This window comes from Zonotrichia albicollis, chromosome 3, assembly GCF_047830755.1.
Source record: "Zonotrichia albicollis isolate bZonAlb1 chromosome 3, bZonAlb1.hap1, whole genome shotgun sequence".
NCBI lineage: Eukaryota > Metazoa > Chordata > Aves > Passeriformes > Passerellidae > Zonotrichia > Zonotrichia albicollis.
In genome coordinates this window covers 16,049,451-16,063,871 of record NC_133821.1, presented here as the reverse complement: position 1 = coordinate 16,063,871, position 14,421 = coordinate 16,049,451, and the positions used below count along the sequence as shown (strand labels likewise).

The window sequence follows — 14,421 nt, the reverse complement described above, 5'->3', positions numbered from 1 at the left end:
TGCACACTCCCCTTGACAATGACCACTTGCCTTTCCTTGCATCCATATGCAAATACCTGGAAGGACAGGAATTAATGACTTGCCATACGGTTACCTCTTACCTGCTATAATACTCCTGTCCTATCACAGTTTGAAATATGTTTCTAAGGAGGAGACATGGTGCAGGACCTCTGTCTGAGCTTGCTGAGATACCCTTCCAGCTGGCAGAGCAGGGAGGGGACAGAAGGATGGGCATCTCCCCACCCGTGGGATTCACCACTGGGCTGGAGCTCGTCATCAGCCCCACATCAGTTTGTAGAAAAACAAATTAGCATTTGGTAATTTGATGCAGAAAGGTCAATGCTCACTGCTAGAATGATTAAGAGAGTCCTCCATGGAAGGTATTACCTTGTCATGGATCAGTTCATCAGGAAAGTTATTCATCTCTCCAGTCCTGGGAGTCCTTTGGAGAAAACACTTGCTCAGCATCATCCTCCAACCCTGCTGCTGCAGAGCTTTTTACACCTGAGGTGCTATGAAGACTCAGGTGTCATTTCTGCTGTCTCTGCTGAAACAGTTTGTAAACTCTTTTACCTCAGCCAGAAGAATCCTCCTTCTTCTTGTGTGGTGTTTGTGAGGTCCCCAGGACAAGGTGAGAGATGAGAATTTGACTCCATGTTCTCAGAAAGCTGAATATAATTGAATAATATAATTATAACTGAATAATATAATATCATATAATTATATTATATTATATTATATTATATTATATTATATTATATTATATTATATTATATTATATTATATTATTAAACTATAGAGAAAGAATACATCAGAAGGCTTGACAAGAATAAATAATAAAAACCTGTGACTGACTCAGCAAGCCCGACACAGCCTGACAGTGATTGGTCATTCATTAAAAACAATTCACATGGAACCAGTCAAACATTCCCCTGTTGGTAAACAATGACCAATTCCAAAGCAGCAAAGACAGGAGCAGCAATCAGATAATTATTGTTTTCACTCCTCTCTGAGGCTTCTCAGCTTTCCAGGAGAAAATCCTGGGCAAAAAGGATTTTTCAGAAAATGTCATGGTGGCATTCTTGGACTGTTCTGATTTTCCAATCTGTCAAAAGTATGAGGAACAAACAGTATTGCTGTTTTCCAGCAGCAGACATACACAGTCCTTCTAGTCCATGCACACAGTCTGCTTTCCTGAGTTCATTCTCAAGCCACATTTCAGCCTGTATTCCTACCCACTTTGCACAAATCCCTTTTGTACATTTTGAACTCACACTTGTATTCCAGTAGAGGAGCTTGCCACAGATAACTTCTCAAGGGGATGAGTGGCCCTCTGCCAGTCCTAGTGAGGGCAGGGCTTCACTACAGCTTCCCAATTGAAGGCCCAAATGGAGCCATCTGATGGATGAAAAATAAAGGATATCCTGGTATTACAAATTTAACGAACTACTATGCAAATTCACATTAAACAAGTAGAAATATCTCATTTCCAGCAGCTCTCAGCATGCAATTTCAAGTAAATAAGCTCGACATTCTCATTGGTAGCTGCATATTTTTAATGAGCTGCCACTAGCGCTGGGATTTGGTATTTCCCACTTTGATGTTTCCTGCCCTTGTCTTTTCCTTTTTAATGAAATGCCATGGATATCATGCCAATCCACCTGCCAGGGTGATGCCAGAGGACGTGGGTAGGAGTGAGGGCTTTGGGGCAGCCCAGGAGTGTCACTTGGAGCTGGCACTGCCAGCACCATCCTTGGGAGTATATAATAACTCAAATGAGTTATGATATTATATATCATTGAGTTGGATCAGGGGAATCAACCCAGCAAAGACTCAAGTCACTGAGTGTACAATCATCGTTTCTAAGCTGTGTTAGGCTTGATCCAGAACTGAACCAGAACAGCTTCAGCCAAAGCTTAGTTAGAACTGAACTGCAAAGTCACCAGCTGCTTTGATCTCCTGATAATTGCTTTGTTCACTCTTCTACAAACTAATTTTTCTTCTGCTGTGCTTTCCTCTTCCGTTCAGTTTCAAAGCATTTTAAACATACTTCATGTGGAAATAAGCAAATAAAGTATATAACAGGGAAGGAAATGTACTGATCACATTTAGATGTATATTCTGGAGGAGACAACTTACTCCTCTGACACACAACTGTCACCTTGAACTCCAGCTGGGAAAACACAGCCACTACATTTTCATTTCAAAATATTCATGGGAGATGGCCTTGCACAACAGAAGTTTGCCCTACACAGAAACTTTTCTCATTACAAAGAGCACTCTTTGAGCTTCACAAAATACATTATAACATTTTAAATGTGTTTCTGGCTTCTTAGAAGTGAGGTTGTTTTTTGTCCCCTCTCCTGCTTCACTTTCACTTAAGAAGCCTGATAAGGGAAAGCATGCTACAGAGAAGTGGAAATGAAGAATAAGTGGCTGTATTTGAGATTTAATTTCTGCACAGTTGGAAAGAGAAATGGGATTGTCTATTGTTCAACTCATTAATTTTCCCATCCAAGAACATCCAATCACCCAAGAACACAGCAGTATGTTGTTTCATTATCAAATATAATAGGGAGATGTTCTGATAATTTTTTTCTTATCAAGTTCTATTATTTACAATTCATGGACAGTGTCAGTCTCTGAGCTCTCTCTTTTGCTCTTTTCTGGTGCATCATTCAATTAACACCAAGGCAATCTGTTGTGCCCAAAAGAAAACATGACAAGGCCTGATAAGCAAGCTGCAGAAAGATCTAATAATGTTTAATGAATTACTGCAGTGCCATGTTCAGAGATGTTCCCCTGGCAGCACCCTGGGATTTACACAACACATTAACATGTCACTACCAGGGATCAAGAGCAGCTGTATTTTTTGAAGCTGTGTCAGGGACAAGCTCTTGGATTTGCCAGTGCAGTTTTATCCATGAGGCCAAGGAAATAAATGCCTTGTATACAAACAGCACTGCCATTTACTCCTGGCTTTTTAAAACACAGGCAATGCATTCCCCATTACTCCTCACTCAAGCACCCTTTGTATCACTTTTATTGGTGTTAGAGACAGAGGAAGTTGGAGGCTGCAAAGTCTCTTCCAGAGAAATCTCTCACAGATTTTCCAGACAGACATGAGACTGAGTACCTACATTGCCATCTTGTGTGCCCCAACACGTCACAGTGCTGGAGGACCAGAGAATTCAGCACTGAGAGCCATTTCTTCATTCTCCATCTGGAAAAGCAAAGCAGATAATGCTCATGGTGACATCCCCAGGAAGAGATAAAGGCTGTGAAGGGCACCTGTCAGGCATGGTAAACCAGGAACTCAGCTGTTTGCTGTCAGGGTATCTAGATTTCAGGTAGGGAAATGTTCTTCAGTCTTCATGGATCTTTGAAAACATCAGGCTGCATGAGTGGCATGAACAGAAGCTTTCCTGGAGGCCAAAGAAGGTTTGGTTAATGGCACATGAGAAAATAATAATAATAATAATTAACCTTTCTTCTATATTTCCAATGCTATGTCTTTTCCTTCTCATGGCAGAAATTTCTTTTTCCTTTGCCAGAGAGGTTGAGGGTAGGAATTTGTGAGTTATAGTCACTGTGGGTTTAGTGGACCCAATAATGACTGTTTGAGGCTGGACACTGGAAGTTCATGGGCACAAAATTATCTCTGCATGTATTTTACACCCAATTTGTTCCATGGTATTTTTTCCCCCTTTTCATTTTTTATTCCTTTTTTTCCAATGGAAATGAAAGCAAGTGACATAGGCAAGCTTAGAATAAAATAAGAAGAAACTTGGGAAAATACAAATTCATGCAAAGCTGAAGGTGAAACACTGAAAAGCACTGAGAAATATTGTACTGACTTCAGTGCAATTTGATGAATATCCACAGGGAAAAACAGACAAATAACATTCTTAGAATAAAGTTCCCTGGATAAAGCAAATTTGGAGAGAAACAAAAAGGTTTTTCTGAGTCAGTATAGAGCACATTTATGTCCTAATACACTACTATATGAAATCTTGTATTTAATGCTAACATTAGATTCAGCAGAAAAACAGAGTGGAGTATGGGTCAGCTGCCTTGATGAGATAAGGCTTTATCTGTAATCCCTAGGAAGAAGGATGGTGGAAGACTGAGCTGCTCAATATGGTAATAGCCATAAGAAAACTATTTGGGGAGGTACTTGAAAGGCAGTCCACACATCTTCAAGAAATCTACAGATTCCTCTTGGCTGAAATGGGAGATTTAGGCAGTCTGGAAAGCCATTTTCCTGACACTGAAAATGAGCATAACTATGTTTCTATTCAGGCAGGTAAGCCAAGCCTAGCACCCAGCATGCCAGGCATTCCCAGGAGCTGGGAATTTCAGAGGGCAAAAGACACTTTGAAGTAAGAGACAGCAGAGGGTGAGGTAAGAGATTGCTGCTGGGGATGGGGAGGGCAGGGGGGCTCCTGATGGAGAGAGAAGCCATGGGAAGCATGGGATGAAAGAGAATGACTGACTGATGGACACAGGCTCTGTTCCTGCATGGGGTGGGCAAGGGAAGATTCATGTTTTTATGAGGGAACATCATCAAAACCTCACTGCTTATAACCATCCTTGCTGTTCCTACCTGTTCCCTGGAGCTCTATTGAACTGACTCCACTTTTGTTGTCCAAAAGATAAAATAAGCTTCAACATCGGCTTTAAAGGCCAGCTTTGCCTAAATAAGGAGTCTCAGGATTTTCCCTCCTTTGAAAAGCAGCTGAGTGGGTAGAGTTTGTGTGCTCTCCAAAATTGCTATCAGCTTGGTTCAGCTCCTTTTCTACAGGTACCAAGGCAATGAAACCCATTCCCATACCTGGCCCTTGGAAACTGGGTTTAGGTCACAGATGAGTCTTCATTCAGTGACGCAAAACATACTGTTCATGAGCTGGAAAGGGATGTTTAGGCAAAACCATTGAAGAGCCCACCCCAAAAAACCCCCCAGATTTGGGGACTGATGTATATTTTACATAGGCTTTGGGGGGAAGTTTAGCAAGAAACTAAACAACATCAGAAAGATTTTTTTCTTTCAAGTTTACCAGTGTTACCTAATCCTGGCTCCTTTCAGAAGTAACCCTCACTGTCACTGTAATACTTTAGGAAAAATCCTTTTGCCAGGATTTCTTCTCCTGAGAAGATGAAAAGCCTCAGCTGTTCCATGTTCTGCTCCTCTGGGATATAGTTTGCAGATTGTTTATCTAAACATGTGAATTGTTTTTAGTTAATGGCCAATCACAGCCAGCTGTGTCAAAGTGAGTCTGCCACGAGTTTTTATTATTCATTCTTGTCTGCCCTTCTGATGTCTTTTCTCTCTTTCTTTAGTGTAGTTTTAATATATCATTTTCTTTTAATATAATATCATAAAATAATAAGTCAACCTTCTGAGAACTTAAAGTCAAATTTTCATCTCTCACCTCGTTCTGGAGACCCTCACAACACCACAACACCTCACTAATAAGACAATATTCACTTATTACTTAGCAATCTTTAAATCTGCAACAATTGACTAGGTTTAGTAGTAGACTTGGAAGTGCTGGGTTAACAGTTGGACTCGATCCTAAAGGGCTTCTCCAACCTAAACTATTTAATGAATCTTTGATTTCTTTTTTAATAACAACTGCAAAAGGCATTAGACAATGGTCCCTCAAATTTACATTCAAACCAAGCCAAGTGAAGCATTTTAATAAAACTACATCTTGTCAATCTCACCTCATTGCATTTCCTCAATGACATAAAATTAGATTAGGATCACACAAACCAGAAAAAGAAAAACATGTTTTATATGTCAGTAACTTCATAGAGAGGAAGTATTTAACATGACTAAAAGGAATGCATGTTCCCAAACTAATGCACATAGTATTATTTTAGTGCTCCTCCTTAAAAATAAAATCATGGCATGGAGATTAAATCATAACCCACTGGAAAAGAAAGAAGAGTGAAGAAGACCTGAAGCAGCTTTTAATTTCAATTGTCCACTTTCCTGCTTAGTGATGTTTCACTGACAGATCAAACACTGCTGGTCAGAGGCAGCACAGTGCAGCCCTGCACATCCTCCTGCCTGAAGGAAGAGGGAGAATCAGCTGGTTTCAAACCAGAGATGAAATAATTCTGTTGGAGAGGTACCAGTTGCCTTTCAGCTGCTGAATTACTAATCCAGAAATAAAAAAAAGTTTTAAAATTACAAAATCACACCTGCTGTGTGAGGATTACATTAAAAAGTCGCTACTCTTCACTAGAGTTCAAAATATTCTAAGGGCACAAATGTGGTTTTGCTCAATATTTCAATTGATATAGTTTCCTATATTTGCTATTAAGTGTAACAACTATGACAGTTATTTCAATGTCACTTTCTTATTGGCAAAAGTTGTGTGTATAAACACATAAACACTAACACAGTGCTGTACTGATAGCTGACTGCATAAAAAACCCAATAGCATTTATGTGGGCTGTGAGAAGCATCATTGCTGCTATAACAATAATGGCATATTCACAAAATTTACATGGGATATTGTTGTATACATACTTTAAGATGATGAGTATCACCAGAGAGAAACTGTTTCCCCTCCTTGCCATGGAATAAGAATAGTAATATTATTGTTGGCAATAACAATTAATATTGCTAATAAAATATCTGGAGTATCCACTCAGTTGTGGTGTTTGTGAGGTCCCCAGGATGAGGTGAAAGATGAGGAATCTGACTCCATTTTCTCAGAAGGCTGATTTATTATTTAATATATTATATTAAAGAATGCTATACTAAAACTATACTAAAGAAAGAGAAAGGTTACAGACAGAAGGTTACAAAGAATGATGATAAAAACTCATGACTGCTTCCAGAGTCCTGACACAGTTGGACTGTGATTGGCCATTAAGTAAAAACAATTCACAAGAAACAATCAAACATGCATCTGTTGGATAAAGCAACAGGAGAAGTGAATCAGATAATTATTATTTACATTTTTCTCTGAGGCTTCTCAGCTTCCCAGGAGAAGAAACCCTGGCAAAGGGATTTTTCAGAAAATATCACAGTGACACTCAGTCAAGCCAGAAAACCCATGGTGGCAGATACTCCGCAGCTCTTTCTGTGCTGAAAGTCTACAGCCTGAATAAAGAAGATAGGCAACAGAACACAGGAGGAAAGAAGGGGAAGGAGATGCACAGAGTCACACAAGAAGTCAGTGGGAACAGAGGTTTTATGAACCATGAGCTTACAGCCCAACACCTGGATCACACAGACTTCAGGGAAAGAGCACAGCCAGAACTCAGTGTCTGTTGTTTTGGAAAACCAGAGAACAGCTCCCAGCATCCCTCACTTAATCCTTCTGCTGCTTCAAAAGAAGCAAAAAGCCAACAATGGAATGTTCTGCTTGCATTTTATCTCCTGACATGTCATGTCACAGAGAAAGAAGCTCTGACTCCAAACAAAACCCAACCTGCTCATGTATGAAATCCAGTCTAGTAAATCAATGATGCCCTGAAATTTAAGTAGGTGCAATTTTAAGGTACATTTCCCATGCAAAGGCTGAAATGAAACACCTCATAATAGTGTTTAGTCAGAAGACAGGTTGCTAATCCCACATGGAAAAGCAGCATTAATCGGTTTCTACATGCTGAAAACAAAGAAGCGGCAGAGAATGTCTTGCAGGCTGAACACAGATCACAGTTTTCAGCCAGTATGTTTAGAATTTATCCCTAAGCCTCCTGTCAACCAACAGAGTCCCAAAAGACATTCCTCTGAGGGTAATTTGCTTAGTAATTCCATCACAGACATCTTCCAGGTGCCCACCCACCACCAAGCCTCCATAAAGTCAGCATTCATCCACCAGGGAAAGGCATCTTGCACCTTCAGTGCAGGTGGCACTTGCTCTGGAGAGAAGCAGAAATCCATGACATCTCTCTTTTTGTCGTTCTGCTTTGTCCTCTTGCAGAAGAGCTCCTCCAAGGAATGAGCTCTACCTTTTTAATCTCCCCATTTTCATGTCCCATCAGCTGGAAAGGTGTATTGGCTCTGACCAAGGGGAAGTTCACAGCCCTCACATGTAGCCACATTTCTCTTCACAGAGAAAATCAAGGCACGATTCTTCCCAGGAATATTTCTGGGTTTCACATTCTCTGAACCTCAAGAGAAAGGAAAAACTATTCTCATCTCATTTGCTGTGCCTGTGTTTGTGCCAAAGTAAAATACAATATAAAAATTGTTTACCCAAAGTGATGGTGTTTTGTTTCCTTGGCCTGACAGGGCCAAGCATGTGTGTGTATCAGGACTGCCAGCTGACAGTCACAAAATTCTGTGCAGTTGTGTGCAAAGATAAGTACTTAACAAATTGAATTTAAATGTGATGTAATATAGTATAAAATAATGTAGTAATTAATAGATAATATTAATTACTATAATTAATATTATATATTACTTACTATTACTATTAATTACTACTAATTAATATATAATATTAATATAATATATAATAATAATGATATAATAATAAAGTAATTAATCAACCTTCTGATAAGATGGAGTCAGATGCATTATTCTGTACCCCTCATCATGAGCAAAAATATCCACTGTACTCACAGTGCTGTGCCTTGCCCTGGTAGCTGCCAGGGCATTGATAACAGAGCAGAGTTTTGGCTGCTGCTGAGCAGCGCCATCCCTCTGGCATTCCTTCCCCCACCAAAGGGGATGGGAGTGGGCAAGATCCTGGGTGGGGACACCACCAGGCCAGCTGGCCCAAATTAGCCAAAGGGATATTCCATACTGTATGATGTCAGCACAGACATAAAAGCTAAGGGAGGGAGGCAGAAGGGGGGCATTTCTGAATTTTCAGTGTTTGCCTTCCAGAGGAATATTATGTGTGCTGAAGCCCTGCTTCCCAGGCAGTGTCCAAACATCCCTGCTGATGGGATGTAGAGACTGACTATTTTTTCTCTTTAGCCCATGCACACACAGATCTCTGCTTATCTCTTTCTTTTATTGAAATAAAGCTGCCTTATCTCACCCTGCTGCTTGTTCTCATCTTATTCTATGTCCCAGTGGGAAAGAGATACAGTATTGTATTTGCTGGGAACGTCCTGAAAAAGGCAGGAATGATGCATCTGACTCCATGTTCACAGAAGGCTAATTTATTATTTTATGATACTATATTATATTAAAGAATACTATACTAAAGTATGCTAAAAAATACAGAAAGGATATTTACAGAAGGCTAAGAAGATAATGAAAACTCCTGACCCTCTCCAGAGTCCGACACAGCTTGGCCCCAGTCAGTCAATGAGCCAAAATAATTAACATAAAACCAATGCAACAATCACCTGTGGGCAAACAATCTCCAAACACATTCCAAAGCAGCAAAACACAGGACAAGCAAATGAAATAAGAAATATTTTCCTTTTCTCTGAGGCTTCTCAGCTTCCCAGGAGCAAAATCCTGGGTGAAGGGATTTTTCCAGAGAATGTGAATGCCACAATAGAGCAGCTGCGTAGGCACATGGCACCCAGCCAGGGTCAACCTGCTGCAGAAGGTCAAGCAAGCAGCACATTTACCAGGGCTCTTCCTTCAGAACTTGGGTAATTCCTCCCACAAGATTGATTTTGTTTCTCTCAAAAGACATTTACCAGAAGTTAGAGCACGTTTTTCCCTTTGGAGATGATTGCTATCAGCACCAGAAGAGCTCCTCAAGATTGCTAAAAGGAAATGCCATCTCACGCTATCTAATTTCCAAAACAGCCTCTTGTGCATGCAAACCCAGAGCAGTGCTCAGGAGTTCTGCAGCACTTTCTGTCATGCACATTATTACAAATTTAAATATTTCCCAAGAAGTGCTGTTTGAATAACTAAGAACAAGATACATGTTTGCTGCTTTCAGGAGGAGGATTGCAATTAAAGACACATAAATGACAGCCCAAATATCAGAAAAACAGAGCCTTTTCCAGGGTGACAGGAGCTGGCAATGGCAAGGAGACATGCAGATGTCAGTGTACATGTTCTTATCCCCACTGCTGTTTCAGCTGAGCTGCACTTCCCACTAAGCATTTAAAAATTGCATATTGGGTCATTCTAGAACAACCAAGTATACACAAAGATTGTTTTGTCTTGAAGATTAAGGAACAGAAGGGGTAAAAGCAGGTCTGTATTTACAGGATACTCAGCCCCCTGACTTGCAAGAAGTCTCCTGTGTAAGAGTCCAGCAGAACTCCAGTGTAATGAGATGTTTCATGGGGCTTTTCTATGCCTTGGAAATTTCAGCCAAATTACAACTGATAAGTCAAAGTGAAAATTACCTGTTGCTTTAAAAAAAAAAAAAAAACAAACAACAAAAAAAACCCTTTGATTTCCCTGAGGTCTTTGCTATAATTCACTGCATTCCTAATATACACATTTGAACAAATTATTCTGAAGGAGTGCTAAAAATCAAGGAAGCAGAATCATAAGACTTTTCAAGGTTCCATTACCCTTACTAGAGATTAATCCCTTGAAAGTCAGCAGGACAGCATAAAGTACCCTGTATGGAACAAACCATTAAAAATTCTATTATTTTATGAATGCATAATCAAACTTAAGTCTTTGCCCCTGAGCAAACACTAGAAGATTCTGCACACAAGAATAAAAAAAAAAATAAAAGCCCTCAAATTCACATAAAATCCTGACCACTGCATCCCCCCCCTTGGAACTTATCAAAGGCATGTCTTAATTCTGCTCCCAGGCAAGATTATCTACAAAAGCCTCATCTTAATTTTTTTGCCTCTTGCAGAGAAAATATGAGCATCTCTTGACTTAATAATGAATGATAACACTTGATGGACCCTGATCCTTGCAGATGCAAGTCACCTTAGCTGTTAGAAAACAAAGAGCACAAATATTTTATGCATGAGCACAATAGACAACAAAGCCACATTCTACAGGGTAGAGGAGGGCTTTCAGAGACCTGAGATGATGCTGTGGTTGGCTTGAGCTCTTCTAGTATTCTACATTTCTGTAAATCCATTAGCCAAACAACACTCAGGAAAAAATGGCAGGCTGTCCAACATTCATGTTTGCAAATGATAGAGATCTCATGTCTGCAAAGCATGGGATTAATGCCACTGCCCTGTGTCCCTGTCATCAAACTGGCATCCCTACACTTTCATTGTTGTTTCCTGGCAACAAGGCATGGAGGCTCTTTTAGCAATGTAACAATCTGTATTCACCCTGCAGACAGACCTTTGTGAAGGGCCCTGCCAGAATGAATGAGTGGATTAGTGCTCCTACAACATCAGACTTTAACAGAAAATCTTTTTTTTTTTCCTTGCATGAGGAAAGTATAATTCATGCAATTATTTTATCTGAAAATCACTTCTATATTTATTTTCTGTGTAGGTTTTTTTGGGCCATACCAGGTGGGTGTCTCATCCCTGAAGTGTTCAAGGCTGGGTTGGATGAGCCTTTGGGCACCCCGCTCTAGTGAAAGGTGCCCCTGCCCATGGTAGGGGGGTTGGAACAAGATGATATTTAGGGCCCCTTCCAACACAAACCATTCTATAATTCTATAATTCAATGAGATTTTAATGATGAATTTCAGTTTTCATGTTTGGAAAGAGGCTGAGGACAACCCTTTCCTCTGGGGGAGGCTTGGACCAGGTGGCCACCCAGGGTGCCCACCACAACTATTTGATTCTAGTGATTTGTCACAGCACTTCAAATCCATTTTCCAAGCTTGATTAGCAGCAGCATGATTTGTTTTGTGTAGAATGTGATACACAAGCACCATCTAGAGGATATAAAGGAGATGGGGATGGCTGTAGTTGACTACAGCAACAGCTGACTGCTGTATTATAGGAGGAAAAATTTTAAAGTTCCCCATGACTCAAATACTGCTGCTGAAGTGGCCTTAACCCCTAGGGTTAATAGTTATAACAATTATTCTGACTTTTGTTGCCTCTGGGATTTGCATGTTTTTGCCTGGCTCTTCTTGCTTTTCTTTTCCTCACCCAATTTCTTGATGATAGCAAGAGGGTGAGGGGAAATAAAGAGGAACCAATTAAACCAGAAAAATGCTTCATCTGAATTTCAAAGAAGAGACTGAAAATTCCCTACAGTCAGGACTGCTCTGTATATGGGGAAATCTTTAGAAGAAGATAACTGCCAATTACCCAGCAATTTCAGATACATTTCTGATATACTGAATCACAGAGAAGTGAGAAGACTCTCCTGTGCTGCATCACTTGGCTGATGAGGATTAAATCTGCTCCCCTGTACTGTAGACCCTGCAGCATGAAAACAGATCAGTCTCATCCTGAAAGCTTTTCTTCCCATATTCTAGATGTGTGGGTTCCTACCCACCCTGTTACTGTGAAAATGGAGTGACTATCAATGGTAAGACCATTGGGAGCTATAAAAGTTCCTCAATGTTTGTCTCTAAGATTACAGTTTTAGTGGTTGCAATATTTCATCTGAGTGTTTGGGGAGGGAAGGGTTGATACAAGCTGCAGCCTGGCAGTTTCCCTGTTGGGAAACACATCTAAAAAGAGTTCTGATCCTGCTTGGTTGTTTTACAAAAGCCATGGAATTGCTGCTGCCTGAAGAGGAGGAAGATGATAGCAGCAGCAGCTGAAAGCACTCACTTGCGAAATGTGAGTTGGTGACTTCTTTGGAGAGCTGCAGATGTGCAGGGAGATTGAGAAGAAATCAGATTTTTTTTTTTTCCTTCTGAAAGTGCCTGGTTTTAGGGAGACAGAAGTGGGTAACTATTGGTGGAACTGCTCCTTTCACTTAAGAGCATCACACTGGTCTCACAGTCAAATGGAAATCACCTTTTTCTTTAAAGGTGTGTGTGTGTCTGTGTGTGTGTGTGTCTGTGTGTCTGAGCATGTTGTGTCAGTATGTAGAAAATGAAGGAATTGGCTGGTGTAGTGCTCAAAAGAACTTCCTTCCCTCAAATGTGAACTTCCACCCACATCTGCTGCTGGGCTGGAAGAGGCAGCAGTTGACTCACCTGGCTGCAGAGGGCTTTGTGGGCAGGGGCTGCTCACAGGCTGCAGGGACAGCCAACTTCCCAGATAACAAGAGAAATTCTGTATTACCCCAATATATCCTTGTCCTGTCACCAAAGCATATGGAACAGCAAGGTCCCTACACATTTGGGACAAGTCTAACAAGCCTGGCTGGCAAATCTACATCTTCCCTGCACTGCCCAGGTACCTGAATCCTTGCTGGCTCAGTTTCTTTCTGGCTTTGTTCCCTTCTGTTCCTCTGATTTTCTGTTTGGCTCAGTCTCAGCCCTCACTGCACCACAGAGGCTCTGAGAAAGCTCTGGTGGCTCTGGCTGAGCAGAGCAGCCACTCAAGAGTCCTGCACACACTCGGTCCTGATGTCCAGCAGAGGCTCTCAGCTGCCAGCAGATTCCAAAGGGGAAGTGAGGATCAGCTATGGGGCACATAAGATAGTTAGGAAAGCAAAGTAATTATATAACAAATTTTCAACCCAGCTCAAACTTCTGCATCTGCTGGGTAACAGCTGGAGCAGAGGAGTTCACAAACCAAAACCATTGCTTTGAACTGACTCTGGTTTCCTTTAACCCTGACTCTTGTAAAAGCAGAGAAGTCTGACCTGTGGCAGCTGTACAGATTGGAGCCACTGCGTGGAGCCAAAGAAACACTTTTGGAGCAGCTTTACAGCTCCCAGATCCCTCCTGTTAGGATGCAACACAGCCAGATCCAAACCCCCAGGTGGTGAGGTGCTGCTGTCTCCTGGTCCAAGAGATGGCCTTGCCTGTGGGATAACCCAGCAGTACTTAGCAAATCTGAACAGCTGAGCAAAACCATCCTCCAATGCCACTCTGTGTCCTGCTTGAGCTTCAGCACAGCCATGCTGGAGACTTTGGCTAAAAACACACCCTCAGCTGAGTGCATGTAACACGGCTGGATCTGCTTCCAGCTCTCCATTGTGCTGCTAAAAACACAATTATTCCCTTCATAAAGAGAGCTTTTCTGACCTGTAGGGGAGAGGAGGCACCTTCAGAGCACAGCAAAGTTGGGCTGTGCCTCTCCAGGTTTGGACAAACAGGGCTATTTTCTTGCTCGGCCATGATCTACGCAGACATCAGATGCTCAGACCATTCATGTCTAACTTCCAAAATATTTTGGGGGCCCCCTCTGGTACACTGGGAACTGAATGGGCGATGCTTAGCTCGTTTTCCTGTTTAATGGCAATGGCTTCCCTTGAACTGTGCAAGCAGAACCTGTGCTGAGCCTAGGAGGAGGAGTAATACATGATGAATGTGCAAAACCAGCAAGCAAACAGACAGTGGTACACAATGCTTTGGAGCACCATGTACCAGAAATGAAGGAACACTTCCCACCACACCTCAGCAAACAGTACTGCCAGTAATTTTAGGTTCTTGAAGCATTTTTCAAGCAGTAATGTTCATT

The 14,421-nt window shown here is 41.2% G+C and overlaps 1 long non-coding RNA gene across 1 annotated transcript; it reads right to left on the bottom strand.

Annotated features, from left to right (window-relative positions):
- Positions 1 to 572: 572 nt before the first annotated feature.
- Positions 573 to 11,086, bottom strand: LOC141728670 (uncharacterized). The gene is made up of 4 exons (XR_012579810.1): positions 10,941 to 11,086; positions 3,141 to 3,223; positions 1,275 to 1,398; positions 573 to 668 (listed from the first exon to the last, which is right to left on the bottom strand). It is a non-coding gene; the product is annotated as an uncharacterized LOC141728670 (long non-coding RNA).
- Positions 11,087 to 14,421: the final 3,335 nt, after the last annotated feature.